This window comes from Lissotriton helveticus, chromosome 7, assembly GCF_964261635.1.
Source record: "Lissotriton helveticus chromosome 7, aLisHel1.1, whole genome shotgun sequence".
In the NCBI taxonomy this organism is placed as follows: domain Eukaryota; kingdom Metazoa; phylum Chordata; class Amphibia; order Caudata; family Salamandridae; genus Lissotriton; species Lissotriton helveticus.
This window is the reverse complement of record NC_136068.1, coordinates 1156125536-1156141195: the sequence shown is the minus strand read 5'-3', so window position 1 is coordinate 1156141195 and position 15660 is coordinate 1156125536. Positions and strand designations below refer to the sequence as shown.

At 56.2% G+C, this 15660-nt stretch overlaps 1 protein-coding gene across 1 annotated transcript in view; it reads right to left on the bottom strand.

Moving 5' to 3' along the window:
• Window positions 1-15660, bottom strand: part of LOC144769415 (cilia- and flagella-associated protein 337-like) — an 817111-nt gene that overhangs the window by 51346 nt on the left and 750105 nt on the right. The window lies entirely within an intron of this gene.

The window sequence follows — 15660 nt, the reverse complement described above, 5'->3', positions numbered from 1 at the left end:
TCTGCCCGCACACAGGGCTCCTTACTCGAGCCCTGGCCATGCTACCTCTCGGCTCCTCTCTTCTCTCGGGGCTCCCTCTCGGGCACACGGGAGCCCCGCCGCCGCCGCCGCCATCTTCTCTCCTCAGCCGGCAGGTGTTAGAAAGGCGAACCCGGGGGAGGCAGAAGGTGTCTGACTGACCACCCCTAGGTCTACCCCTCCTTCAGAGAAGGGACCGAGCGATGTTGAGGGGCCTCCGACGTGAGGGCCCTCTCCTAGAATCGTACAGCAGAGTAACCACACCACTACAAATGTACACCACACGTAGATAGAGTTTTCAATCTTTATCGGGTAATAAGTATCGTTTCAATATATACAGCAGATCCAGAGATCTGGAACGTCTCGTGGTAAGGGGCAAGGTAGCGGGACAGTCTTATAGATGGTCGGTTGCAATGGGACCCTACGCACAACTCTCAATCCTCGAGCTGGGGGTTCCGGAAGGTGGGGCTGCGGCAGCGCCAGCAGGCTCCAAGATGATTCAGCGAGTGTGGACCGCGGCAGCGCCAGCAGGTTCCGAGATGGTTCCAGCGAGTGTGGACCGCGGCAGCGCCAGCAGGCCCCAAGATGGTTCAGCGAGTGTGGACCGCGGCAGCGCCAGCAGGCTCCAAGATGGTTACAGCGAAGATGGACCGCGGCAGCGCCAGCAGGTTCCGAGATGGTTCAGCGAGTGTGGACCGCGGCAGCGCCAGCAGGCTCCAAGATGGTTACAGCAAAGATGGACCGCGGCAGCGCCAGCAGGCTCCAAGATGGTTACAGCGAGGATGGACCGCGGCAGCGCCAGCAGGCTCCAAGATGGTTACAGCAAAGATGGACCGCGGCAGTGCCAGCAGGTTCCGGGTAGAGCAGCAAGGGGAGTTCGTCTCAGGGTCAGCCGCGACAGCGTCAGCAGGGCTTCTCGACTCCGGGATACAACTCCCGTCCTACTCCGGGGCTGGCCCAGATATAGGTCTGGAGTCCTTTGATGTCCGGACCCTCTCGCCTGGGAGTCAGAGGGGCCGGGATGATGGTGTCCAGACACCCAGCAGGGGGGTGGAGCCGGAGCCCAGGGAGGCCGGAGGGTGATCGAAACCAGGCATCCGGGGATGGTTGGAGAGCCATCGAAACTCCCCTCTCCTTGTCTCTGGTTGAGTGGCCACTCTACCACCCGGAGCGTTCTTGGTGCCTCGATGGCGGGCTCGCTGGGGCCGCGGCTGGTCCGGGACCACGTGTCTGTGACGTGATGGGCCCAAGATGGCGCCGGGCCTGGAATGAGGGTCCGGGGTGGGCACCGGACCGGTAATGCTGGGGCGGCCCGAGGGGGCCGTGTCAGTGGTTGTGGGCCGCCGGGTGGCGGATCTGGTGGTTTGGAGGGCGTGCAGAGGTGTGCCCGAGGCCGACCCGGGCTGGATGGAGGGCCGATGTCGTCCGGGGCCCGCCATGCGGGAGGGGTAGGACCACGCCACTAGGCCGGGTCCAACACGCTTCCCCCCCAGCTGCAGGCAGGGGAGAGTCACCCATCTTCTTGGGGATTCTCCTCGCCAAGGCGGAAGAATCTGGAGAGGCCGTCAGCGTTGGCGTGGTCGTCGCCAGGGCGATGTTCCACGGTGAAGTTCATCCCTTGGAGGGAGATGGACCAACGTAGCAACTTCGGGTTCTCGCCCCGCATCTGCATCAACCACCGCAGGGGCCGGTGGTCGGTCTGTACACGGAAGTGGGTGCCGAAGAGGTAGGGCCGGAGCTTCTTTAGGGCCCATACGACGGCGAATGCTTCCCTCTCGATGGTGCTCCATCGTTGTTCTCGGGCCAGCAGGAGCCGGCTGATGAATGCCACAGGAAGGTCAACTCCGTCAGAGTTCATTTGGGACAGTACGGCCCCAATGCCGTGTTCCGAGGCGTCAGTTTGGACGATGAACTCTCGGCTGTAGTCGGGGGCCTGGAGCACCGGGGCGGTGCACATGGCAGTCTTTAGTGTCTCAAAGGCTACTTGGCACTTGGGGGTCCAGTGCACCTTCGGGGGTAGTCTCTTGGAGGTTAGTTCTGTGAGGGGCCCCACAATGCTCCCATAGTCCTTTATGAACCACCGATAGTATCCAGTGAGCCCCAGTAAGGCTCGGACGGCGGTCTGGGTGACGGGGGGCTCCCTGGCCTGGATGGCGTCGATCTTGGGTTGAAGGGGAGCCACTTGGCCGCTCCCCACTTGGTGTCCCAGATAGGTCACGGACCCTTGACCGATCTGGCACTTGCTGGCTTTTATTGTTAGTCCGGCCCGTTGGAGGGCCGTCAGGACCTGCCAGAGGTGGGTCAGGTGCTCGTCCCAACAGAGGCTGTACACCGCAATATCGTCCAGATAGGCGGCACTGAACTCTTCCAGTCCTGCCAGCACCCGATTCACTAGTCTCTGGAAGGTGGCCGGAGCATTCTTCATGCCGAAGGGCATCACGTTGAAGTGGAAGTGGCCATCGGGGGTCGAGAAAGCGGATCGTTCTTGGGCCCCTGGCGTGCGGCCGATTTGCCAGTATCCGGCCGTGAGGTCGAAGGTGCTGAGGTACCTGGCGGCTCCTAGGCGATCGATCAGTTCATCCGCTCGGGGAATGGGATGGGCGTCGGTCCTGGTGACGGCATTCAGTCCCCGGTAGTCGACACAGAACCGCAGCTCCGGGGGCACCCCGGGGGCGGCGGCCTTAGGGACCAGGACGATGGGACTGGCCCATGGACTGTCTGAGGGTTCGACTACCCCTAGGGCTAGCATCTTGGAAACTTCGGCTTGGATGCAGACCCGGACTCGGTCGGGGACTCGGTAGGCTCGGTGCCGCACGGGCGGACTGTCCCCGGTGTCGACGTCGTGAACACACCACTGGGTGACTCCGGGGGTGAGGGAAAATAAGTTCGCAAATTGACCCAGCAGTTTCTGGCAGTCCTGGCGCTGTTTGGGTGTCAGCGCGGGAGAGAGGGAGACTCCCTCGACGGAGCCATCTTTCTCGGAGGTGCTCAGGAGGTCTGGTAGAGGCTCGGAGTCGTCCTCTGCTCCGTCATCGGTAGCCAACAACAGGCTCAGTTCGGTGCGGACAAAGTGGGGCTTGAGCCGGTTGGCGTGTAGGACCCGGAGGGGGTTCCGGGGGGACTCCATGTCCACTAGGTAGGTGACGGGGCTCTTGCGCTCCACCACTTTGAAGGGCCCCGTCCATCTGTCCTGGAGGGCGCCGGGGTCGACCGGGGACATGACCCAGACCTGCTGGCCCGGCTCGAATTCAATGGACGAGGCATTTTCATCATACCAGCGCTTCATCTCCTCTTGACTGGCCTTCAGGGTGGTTTCGACTAGTTCCCGGAACTTCCGAGTCTGGTTGTGGAGAGTCAAGAGGTATCGGAAAACATCGGGCGGAGTATCGGAGGCGGCCAGCTCCCAGCCTTCCTTGACCAGGCTGAGGGGGCCTCGCACCGGGTGTCCATATAATAGTTCAAAGGGGCTGAACCCCAGGGACTTCTGGGCTACCTCCCGGTAGGCGAACAGGAGGCATGGCAGCAGAACGTCCCATTGGCGCTGGAGGGGCTCTTCTAGGCCCTTGATCATTCCTTTCAGGGTCCTATTAAATCGCTCCACTAGTTCATTCCCTTGAGGGTGATACGGGGTGGTGAACTTATACGCGACCCCGCACTGTTGCCACAGGGACCGCATATATTTCGATATAAAGTTTGTGCCCCGATCACTGACGACCTCTCGGGGGAAGCCGACTCGGGAGAAGATCCCCATTAGCGCCCGACCCACTACGGGGGCTGTGATAGTCCGTAGGGGGATAGCCTCTGGGTAGCGGGTGGCATGGTCCACCAGGACGAGGATGAAGCGGTGCCCCTGGGAGGTTGGAGGATCCAGGGGCCCCACGATGTCGATCCCTACTCGCTCGAAGGGAGTGGTCACCACGGGAAACGGTTGGAGTGGGGCCTTGATTTTCCCCCCACTCTTTCTGCTGGCTTGGCAGGTCGGACAGGTTCGGCAGTGGTTGCACACATCGTGGCGCATCTTCGGCCAATAAAAGTGGGTCACCAGGCGGCTGTAGGTTTTGTCCTGCCCCAGGTGCCCGGCGAGGGGCACATCATGTGCCAGGTTTAAGAGAAAGTCTCGGAAGTGGAGGGGGACGACTAGCACTCGGCCGGCCCCCAGCTCGGCGATCTTTTGTTCACTGTACAGGAGGTCCTGGTCCCAATAGACCCAGTGGGATCCCGAGGAGTCTCCTGTGGCTTGCGTGGCGGCTTGTTGTCGGAGTCCCTCAAGGGAAGGACATGTCTTTTGTTCCAGACGGAACTGCTCACGGGTGGGGCCCCCTTCTTGGCGCCACTGGGCTAGTTGGGGAAGGGGCCAGAGCTCGGGAAGTTCTTCATGGCTGGGGCCCTGCGGCCCCAGGTCGGGTTCGGCCGTGGCAGTGGCGGGGGCGGAGGTGCCGGCCATTCAGGTTCTTCGGGCAGCTTGTCTTCGGTTGGGACGGCGTCCCGGGTGGACATGGATCGGGTCGTTACGCAAACCCATTCAGGAAGGCCTAGCATCCCCAGATGCTCTCTTCGCTCGATCTGTGCCCAGGGGGAACTTTCCAGGTCGTTCCCTAGGAGGCAGTCCACCGGGGCATCGTCTCGGACGGTGACTTTCAGCAGACCGGACACTCCTCCCCACTCGAAGGGGATGCGGGCCATCTGACACAGGCTCTCGGAATTGTCCGCTGACCGGACAGGGCACAGAACGTGGGGCAAGATTTGGTCTGGGGTCACCAGATGGCAGCGGACGGCGGTTATGCTGGCCCCCGTGTCACGGAGAGCCTCGGCCCGGTGTCCGTTGATGGTGACCCACTGGCGGTACTTCTGGGTGTTGATCGGAATCTGGTCTCGGGGGATCATGTCTTTGTCGCCCAGGGAGGCGAGGCACATGGCCGCGGACTCCCATTCTTCTGGTTTCATAGGGAAGCGTGGCTCAGTGGTTAGAGGCGGCAGACCCAGAAGCTGAGTTCGACCGTGGACCAGGGTTCGATTCCCCGCCTCGGCGGGTCTCGGGCTCAAAAATTCCACGGACTCGACAATTCTCGCTCTGGTGCCTACTCAACTCACGGGGTCACACTCTGCGACTCTGGGCAATAGCTTGCTTAATCTCCACTACGGCCCCTCGCGGCGGGATGCCTGGCTTTCACCTTGTGGCCACCCTGCCGGGGTTTCTCACAGGGGAATACCAGGACGGGTTCACTAAGCAAGCGCCGGGACGCTCACGGGCAGCTGTGCGCTTTACAAGTCCAGCACATTTACATTTACATTACATTCTTCTTCGTCCTTTTCTGCGCTCAGAGCAGCTGCCGTGATTTGACGACCGGGGGGCCCGGTGGTGCCGGGCCGCTGGTTCATGGGGCAGAGAGGATCATTGGCATAGTGACCCAGCCGCTGGCATCTGTGGCAATTAACGTTGGGGCGTGGCCCGGGTCGGGCTGGATGGGCCCCCCCTCGGGCTGGTGGCTGGTGTAGAGGAGGCGGCCGAAGACCCCTGCGGGAGGTCTCGACCTCGGCTGATGCCAGACCCGCCGCCTCGCGGCCGGTGGTTCCCCGGGGACCCTCGGCCGTATTCTCCTGTGGTGTTCCGGTGGACGCGGTTGCTTGCCCACCGATCTGCTTCGACCGCTAGCTTCCGCGGCTCGGTCAACTTGCTGTCGAGGAGGTGCTGTCGTAGTTCAATGAAGCAGTTGTTGGAGAGGTGCTCCCATAACATCAGGTCGACCAACTGCTGGTAGGTAGTGACCTGACTGCCTTTGACCCACCCCTCGAAGGCTCTGCTAAAAAAGTTCACATATTCTACCCAAGTGGTACCGGGGATTTTTTTACAGTCTCGGAACCTCTGCCAGTACATTTCGGGGGTGAGTCCGTAGCGCGTGAGTAGGGCCGTTTTCATGTGTTCATAGGAGGTCATTTCGGTGTCAGGGAGTTCCAGCAGGGCGTCTCTCCCTTCGTTGACGAACTTTCCCCACAGGCCGCGCCCCAATCCTTCAGGGGCACCCGATGGGCGGTCATGGCCACCTCGTAGGCTTTGAACCATTGTTGGATATCATCGTTCTTGTAGTATTCTTTGACTACATCTTTCGGTAGGTGAACCTTGGTGTCCACGGGAGGGGGCGAGGTCTTGGCCCCCGGCCGCGCTATCTTCGTTGATCTTGGCCTTGATTTCTAGTTCTCTCAGGCCTCGTTCGTGTTCATAGGCTAGTCGTTTTTCTTCGAGGTCACGTTGTCTCCGTTTCTCTTCTAGATCCCCCTCCAGCCGTAGTTGCTCGAGGGCTATCTTTTTCTCCGCTAGCTGGAGTTCTCCGTCTAGCCGGAGTCGTGCAAGTTCCACTTCGTGTAGCCGGTTGCGCTCTCGTTCTCGAGTGTCTTCATAGATGAGGTCCGCGTTTAGTGTTGCGGTTCTTTCCCCCATCGGGGGTGCGCTGGTTTCCTGTTGCCCGTTCGGGCCATTCTCCTCTTGGGGTGGTCTGTCTCGGGTTTCCACCCAGGCTTTTAGGGCCGATTTGAAGTCCTCTTTTGTGCTCAGGCCAGTGGTAGCGATACCCATGTCTTTACAGAATTGTTTTAGTTCTTTGTGGCTGTATTCTCCTATCTTCTCTTTCTGGAATTCGGCAGGTAGGTTGGTTTCTTGGGTCGTCATGGTCTCTGTGTGTTTTTCCGTCGTAGCGGGTAGATCACTCTCTGTACGATTTTGCGTTGGCTCGGATTGCAGCGCCTGCCACCAATGTTAGAAAGGCGAACCCGGGGGAGGCAGAAGGTGTCTGACTGACCACCCCTAGGTCTACCCCTCCTTCAGAGAAGGGACCGAGCGATGTCGAGGGGCCTCCGACGTGAGGGCCCTCTCCTAGAATCGTACAGCAGAGTAACCACACCACTACAAATGTACACCACACGTAGATAGAGTTTTCAATCTTTATCGGGTAATAAGTATCGTTTCAATATATACAGCAGATCCACAGATCTGGAAAGTCTCGTGGTAAGAGGCAAGGTAGCGGGACAGTCTTATAGATGGTCGGTTGCAATGGGACCCTACGCACAGCTCTCAATCCTCGAGCTGGGGGGTTCCGGAAGGTGGGGCCACGGCAGCGCCAGCAGGCTCCAAGATGATTCAGCGAGTGTGGACCGCGGCAGCGCCAGCAGGTTCCGAGATGGTTCAGCAAGTGTGGACCGCGGCAGCGCCAGCAGGCCCCAAGATGGTTCAGCGAGTGTGGACCGCGGCAGCGCCAGCAGGCTCCAAGATGGTTACAGCGAAGATGGACCGCGGCAGCGCCAGCAGGTTCCGAGATGGTTCAGCGAGTGTGGACCGCGGCAGCGCCAGCAGGCTCCAAGATGGTTACAGCAAAGATGGACCGCGGCAGCGCCAGCAGGCTCCAAGATGGTTACAGCGAGGATGGACCGCGGCAGCGCCAGCAGGCTCCAAGATGGTTGCAGCAAAGATGGACCGCGGCAGCGCCACCAGGTTCCGGGTAGAGCAGCAAGGGGAGTTCGTCTCAGGGTCAGCCGTGACAGCGTCAGCAGGGCTTCTCGACTCCGGGATACAACTCCTGTCCTACTCCGGGGCTGGCCCAGATATAGGTCTGGAGTCCTTTGGTGTCCGGACCCTCTCGCCTGGGGGTCAGAGGGGCCGGGATGATGGTGTCCAGACACCCAGCAGGGGGGTGGAGCCGGAGCCCAGGGAGGCCGGAGGGTGATCGAAACCAGGCATCCGGGGATGGTTGGAGAGCCATCGAAACTCCCCTCTCCTTGTCTCTGGTTGAGTGGCCACTCTACCACCCGGAGGGTTCTTGGTGCCTCGATGGCGGGCTCGCTGGGGCCGTGGCCGTGGCTGGTCCGGACCACGTGTCTGTGACGTGATGGGCCCAAGATGGCGTCGGGCCTGGAATGAGGGTCCGGGGTGGGCACCGGACCGGTAATGCTGGGGCGGCCCGAGGGGGCCGTGTCAGTGGTTGTGGGCCGCCGGGTGGCGGATCTGGTGGTTTGGAGGGCGTGCAGAGGTGTGCCCGAGGCCGACCCGGGCTGGATGGAGGGCCGATGTCGTCCGGGGCCCGCCATGCGGGAGGGGTAGGACCACGCCACGAGGCCGGGTCCAACAGCAGGACTGGCCAATCAGAGCGCGGTAGCAGGCGGGACTTCCTCCAAGAACCGGAAGTCCCGCCCCACATCAGGCACTACGGTGCCTGACTTCCTGGTCGCGGCGCGAGGGCTGCGGCGGTGATAAAAAGTGGCAAAATGAGGGGTGGGCACCCTCGGTTGGAAAAATAAGAATAGAAACGGGGTGAGCACCCGTTAGGCAACTAAATAAATGGGGTGGCACCCATCCATAAAAATATCGAAACTCGAGCTAAATGCAGGGTGGGCTCCTGCCTCAAACCACGAGCAGGTCAGAGAGCAGCTATATGCTGCAAAGGTCAAAAATAAAGCGCTCCAAAGCGCTAGAGGCAAACAAAGCGCTTCCAGGCGCTTTAGGCTAGAATAAGCCCAGGCAAAAGCAAGACAAAGTTATCTGAAAGGAAATGCAGCTTCTCCATGCTGCCAAAGGTCCCAGAGATTCCAAGGGGCAAAGCAAAGCCCCCCCCCCTCAGCCCAGGCAAGGCAGAGGGGTCCCCCAGAAGTCCTCCAGGCATCCAGGGGCTGGGCAGCGCCCGCCCCTGGTAGATTCAAGTCAGAAACAAGAACATTTTGGATGGGGACACAGCCCCTTCTTATACAGAGAAAAGTCTTTGAAGTCTTTGTGCAGGCAGTGTGAGAACCAGCTAGAACTGGTTATAGGGAAGTCCTTTCAGTATCAGGGACAGAGGTGACAGTCGCCCAGCGGGGAGGTGGAGCCAGCATTGTGGCAGGCAGGCACAGCCTCATTCACTCTCAGGTGCTATCTCCACCCAATTCCTTGGCAGCAGATGCTGCCTTTCATCCACGGGCTGACTCAGACAACCTCCTAGGGCTCTCCAGCCCCTGTCACCCTTAAACCAGACAGTCAATCCACAAGCAGGCCCAGGCACTCTGGGCCAGGCTCACCAGCCAATCACACGCCAGACACAAATTACACAAATATGCCAACTTCTCAAAGTGGCACTTCTAGACTAGACACAATCATGCCGCATACACCATTTCGCAGCATTCAATCTCACGAGTTTGCACATATCAAACTCGACTTTGCACTCCCCACACATCAGGAACTACCATGGGCATACATATTCCCCATTCATTCCTATGGGAGGACAGTTCACTCACCATACATACGCAGAGAGCTCACACACTTTACACTGTACCACAGTGAAAAAGTGTGCAAAGGCCTAAAACCATCAACACTAGGTTCCAGAAACAGGCTAGAAAAAAGCAAAAAGTTTCGGGGTGAACCTGCCAAAAAGGGCCAGGTCCAACACAACCCCCTTCCAGCCAAAACGCAGGGTAGACCAATCACTCCACTGATGGGCTTCACTGCTTTGGGCGACAAAACACGGACACGGGCCCGCACGGCAGGGACACCCTCCGGTTTTCCGCCACTCTGAACCCACATTGTTTCCTCCAACAAGAACTCTCTGTTTCAACTAGGATACCCCACTGGCACTCCCTAGTCGTCCACGGCCAGGACCAGGCCCTAGGCCATCCAAATGTCACAGGTCCTAACCACTTCACAGAGTGGGGGGCAGTAACCCCTGGCACACAATAGCCATTCTTCACTCTCCCTCTCAGTGTAGCTAAAACTACCACTGATCCTTCAACCTAGGGACCACACCCTCAGGCTGACCAGAGGTCACGGGCAACAATGCCCCACCCTACCTCTACTTCTGGGTTTCCGCACCCTCACAGGGAAGCACTCACCAGAACACAACTCTCCTACCAGATCAGGACCTCACTCCATCACTGGTCTAACACCTGGAAACTATTTCACTCCTGAGGTACAAAGCACACAGCACAGTTCCTCTTCAAGCAGGTGGGGGGACAAAGCACACAGCAATGCCCCCTTTCCTCTACCTTAGTGGAAACAACAAACTGCAGGTGAGCCCCAGATCACACTGCAAGGGCAGCCCCCTCAGTCTCTTCAGCTGATCTACTTTGGCAGAGATTCCTTCTTGACCTAGAAGTTTCCCAATCTCCCAACCTAGGATCTAAACCCTAAGGTTGCACCGGGGTCAGAAGTACACCGTCCCTCTGCACCCCCTTCCAGAGTTCTGCACCCTCCACTTAGGAGCGGTACTACCCAACACCAGGACCGCCGGAGTTCTGGTTACAGACACTCCCCGTCCTCTAGACACAGGAAGATCCTCCTCAAATGAGCTGTAAGTACAGACTAGGCCCATGACCTGGCGCTCCCTGGGGAACCCTCCAGGCCCAGAGACAGGGTTTCGGGCCAACGTGGGACACACCGTCCCACACTCACTCTGCCTCCACTGAGACAGGGCGTGAGCCCCTACACCCCTACCATCCTAATGGGACCTAGTTGGGCTACACATGAACCTCTTCACCTACACAGGATCATCAGATACACAAGCCACTACTTTTAGAATCACTCCCTAATGTCTCTGCAAGACATCTAGCACACCACCAGACATCCACCTTCTTGTCCAGTGCCTCTGCAGGACCTCCTGCACACCACCAGAGGTACACCTCACGTGCAAGCTCCTTAAAAAAAAAACTTGCACCAACTCCTCCAGTTCAAGACACCACTCATCCACACACTCCCCCTCCAGACTAGTGAGACAGTTCCTCACTGCCTCTGACTCTCAACCTGTAACCCTCTTACTGAGCACCAGGCACCATACTCTGGGAACTGGGAATGGGATTACACGCACTGGACACATTTAAGCTGCCACCACTGGATCCTACCATACTTGGGAATCCACACACACACACTACACTCAGGGGATAACCACCCTCCCAAGCAAGTCATTTCTCCTCCACACTCCCTCTCTTCCATCTACCCACACAGGGACAGGGATTGGGATTGGGCACAGGACCTAGCAAGGGATTCCTAATCTATGGGAACCTCCCCCTCTACTGGCGTCCCGCCCTGTCATTTTCTCTCATCTGCCACTAAACATAAAGCGCAGGAACACAATTTGAAAATGACACTCTTGAGGAAAAACAAAATCAAAAACAATAATCCCAAACATGTGACTATCTAAAAAATGCAGAGTTTTGTAATGTAGCCAGCTGTCGCAGTGGCACTGCGCAAACACAAGTCCAAATCCGCACCGCTACCCACCAATGTTAGAAATGGCTATTTCTGGTAGGCTAAGGCTGACGCCAAAGCCAGGCAGAAACCACCATTCTAGTCAGGGCGAGGGAGTCACACGCCAAGATAACCCCTGCTCACCCCCTTGGTAGCTTGGCACGAGCAGTGAGGCTAAACTCGGAGGCAATGTGTAAAGCATTTGCACCAGCGCACAACAGCAACAACATCCTAGGCACACCACAAAAGGAACTCCACACAAGGTTATATTAAAATAACTTTTGTATTGTCAAAACACATCAGATAGAAATCACACATGTACATTGTGCCAACTGGCACGGGCAACATTCATAAGGGATTATTTACAGGACAGGGCCACATGGGCCACTGTCAGCATCAGCACTTAGTAGAAATTGAAATATTGTCAGAAATTAGAATAAAAGAATATAAAATAACAGTTATAAATCACATCCAGTAACTACTGGGAACAGGTAAGTACCACCTACGCAACCCTAAACACCTTAGGAGAATGTCACGCAGGGGACCAGGACCTAACTAAGACCACCTGTACTAAAAAGAACAACCACCTAAGTATCACACAGCATTTAGGGGTATAAGCAAGAACACATTACCCATGATGCATAAATATACATTCAGAGGAGTAGTAAAGGGAAACACATGATGCATAAACCTACACATTCAGCGGTGTTAAGAACAAAGCACATGATGCATCACAAACACATTCAGAAGTGCAGCGCTAGGAGACACATGACGCCTAAAACATTCAGAGGTGCAGCGCAGGGAAAGAAAGACACAACTCAATAGCGCAAAGACACATGATGCCTAACACATTCAGAGGTGCAAGGAAAAACCACACAATTGCGCAAAACCTCACATAAGCCACCACCTGTGGCAGTCCCTAGGCCAACTGGCCTTGTTGGGGCTAGGACGCCCTGTGTCTCAATGTCAGGGGCCTAAATGGTGCAGGTGCCCACTAATTGCTGGGAAGCTGGGAACTTCAAAACGTCAACAGGGTCCTCGCTGACCCTTAGGCGCAAACTGGGCCCACTGCTGGAGCCACACAGGCTCTGGGCATATCACATGCCCCAGACGTTGGAGCCACACAGGCTCTAAAACTATATATGCACCATGGAGCCCTCAGGCTCTGAAACCCATGGCACCTCGAGCCTCGCTGGGCTCGTGAATCAAAATAGGGGCGGGAGCCTCTCGGGGCTCCAAAGAACAAAGCATGCCCCCAGAGCCTCTCTCAGGCTCTCAGAACATAAAAATGCCCATGAGCCTCTCTCAGGCTCTAAATACCCAAACTGGCACTTGAGCCTCTCTGGACTCGACAACGAAAAGGCTGGGGCCGAGCCTCGCAGGCAGGAGGGGGGGGGGGCGGGCACCGACAATGTGCCCCGACGCCCCTTCTAAATGCTGCCCTCGTTGGATTCCCCCTCGGGGGACTCAGGATGCCAAAAATGCCCGCAAGAGCCTCTCTGGGCTCTAAATTGCACATGCCCCCGGAGCCTCGGGGGCTCGACACAGAATGCGGGGCAAGGTGGGAGCGGCCCGCTGCCAGACGGGGCTGCTCCAGACGAGGACAGAGCACGGTGCCTCGAGGCACCCAACAAGAAGCCCCCACTCACCGGCCCTGCTGCGGGGAGGCTCCATCGTCGCGCCGCTCTCTGCGGCGTCCTCCCTGCTGTCGGTCACTTCTCTGCAATCGGGCCGGGGCTCTGCCAGCACACAGGGCTCTTCACTCGAGCCCCGGCCACGCTACCTCTTGGCTCCTCTCTTCTCTCGGGGCTCCCTCTCGGGCACACGGGAGCCCCGCCGCGGCCGCCGCCATCTTCTCTCCTCAGCCGGCCGGACAGGCCAATCAGAGCGCGGTAGCAGGCGGGACTGCCTCCAAGACCTGGAAGTCCCGCCCCACATCAGGCACTACGGTGCCTGACTTCCTGGTCGCGGCGCGAGGGCCGCGGCCGTGATAAAAAGTGGCAAAATGAGGGGTGGGCACCCGGTTGGAAAAATAAGAATAGAAGTGGGGTGAGCACCCGTTAGGCAACTAAATAAATGGGGTGGCACCCATCCATAAAAATATCGAAACTCAGGCTAAATGCAGGGTGGGCTCCTGCCTCAAACCACGAGCAGGTCAGAGAGCAGCTACATGCTGCAAAGGTCAAAAATAAAGCGCTCCAAAGCGCTAGAGGCAAACAAAGCGCTTCCAGGCGCTTTAGGCTAGAATAAGCCCAGGCAAAAGCAAGACAAAGTTATCTGAAAGGAAATGCAGCTTCTCCATGCTGCCAAAGGTCCCAGAGATTCCAAGGGGCAAAGCAAAGTCCCCCCCTCAGCCCAGGCAAGGCAGAGGGGTCCCCCAGAAGTCCTCCAGGCATCCAGGGGCTAGGCAGCGCCCGTCCCTGGTAGATTCAAGTCAGAAACAAGAACATTTTGGAAGGGGACACAGCCCCTTCTTATACAGAGAAAAGTCTTTGAAGTCTTTGTGCAGGCAGTGTGAGAACCAGCTAGAACTGGTTATAGGGAAGTCCTTTCAGTATCAGGAACAGAGGTGACAGTCGCCCAGCGGGGAGGTGGAGCCAGCATTGTGGCAGGCAGGCACAGCCTCATTCACTCTCAGGTGCTATCTCCACCCACTTCCTTGGCAGCAGATGCTGCCTTTCATCCACGGGCTGACTCAGACAACCTTCTAGGGCTCTGCAGCCCCTGTCACCCTTAAACCAGACAGTCAAACCACAAGCAGGCCCAGGCACTCTGGGCCAGGCTCACCAGCCAATCACACGCCAGGCACAAATTACACAAATATGCCAACTTCTCAAAGTGGCACTTCTAGACTAGACACAATCATGCCGCATACACCATTTCGCAGCATTCAATCTCACGAGTTCGCACATATCAAACTCGACCCTGCACTCCCCACACATCAGGAACTACCATGGGCATACATATTCCCCATTCATTCCTATGGGAGGGCAGGTCACTCACCATACATACGCAGAGAGCTCACACACTTTACACTGTACCACAGTGAAAAAGTGCGCAAAGGCCTAAAACCATCAACACTGGGTTCCAGAAACAGGCTAGGAAAAAGCAAAAAGTTTCGGAGTGAACCTGCCAAAAAGGGCCAGGTCCAACAACCTATACATATGCTATTGTCCTTACAACATTGGTAATAAATAGGATTGCAATAAAGGAGAGGTATACAATAGTAAAGGGCAAGCAAATACATAATGGCTACGAACAGCACATCACTAAGAAAACAAGCATTGACATAGCCAATAGGTCTCGCCTTTGGGACCTTATAAGTGTTTAGCCAAGCAGCAGTTGATGTTGTTGCACCAAGGATATTGTGCTGCATAACTAAATACTTATAACGTCCCAAAGGCGAGACCTATTGGCTATGCCAATGCTTGTTATAGAAGTGTGGGCGGTATATCGCGTACGGTCTACCTTAATAGCTTATACTCTTGAGAGGAGTGGATTGTTTATTGTGAAGGATGTATCAGTCATAACACTGCACCTTGAGCTCAGTGTTACAGTCTTAACGTAGAATTGAATCATAATGTAAGGTCAGACCCTATCAATTTCGATTAGACACTCTCTATTGTCCTGAAAAAAGAGCCCATTAGCATCCAGAACCAAATCGTACACAAAAGAGGGTAGTCACAAATCTATTTATATCTCGAGTCGTATTACCAACATACCAGTAGACACAAGGAAATAGGCTGGAGTCGGTATGGAGGAATTCAGCAATTCTGTCAGAAATAAGAGAAAGGGACATGGTGTAACTCTATCGTCCTCCATAAAAAATGGAATACCACATATTCCACTGTTCTGAAGGCTTACCACATGTCAGATCTGTCATCATTATCCATTTCTGATGGCAGGCACACAGTCTCCCAAAGGCATCAGGGTTACATTAGAGGTGACCCAGATGTCCATCCTATCACATCCTCTGGTATCCTCCAATTTAGGAGAGGTACCAGCTCAGAGTGGATGCATGCGTGACATCATCTTTAAATGGTGAAACCACTGATGTATTATGTAACTAGATGTCTACATTTAAGTATAGTATTAAACATATAGACAATTCCATGACATAGTTGATGTTCCCAAAAACGTACAAAAAATGTGAGGGATATCTTAATACATGGAACCCTTTTTACAAGGGTTTAAGTCAAGTTTGCTCTGATGTGGATGGTGTGTCATTATTAAGGAATTTTCTTACCTATATATGTCGATCAGATCCCAAAGAAATAGAACCTAAGGCTAGAGTTAGGAGGTTCAATGGTGACCAGTGTGGGAAGGTGGTAATCGGATCATGGCAAAACCAAAGGGGATGATGGACGGAGTGTTGAACATTTCAAGCACTTACCCCAAGTCAACTGATCTGGGTTTAATCCATCATAATTCTTTAGCTCACTCCA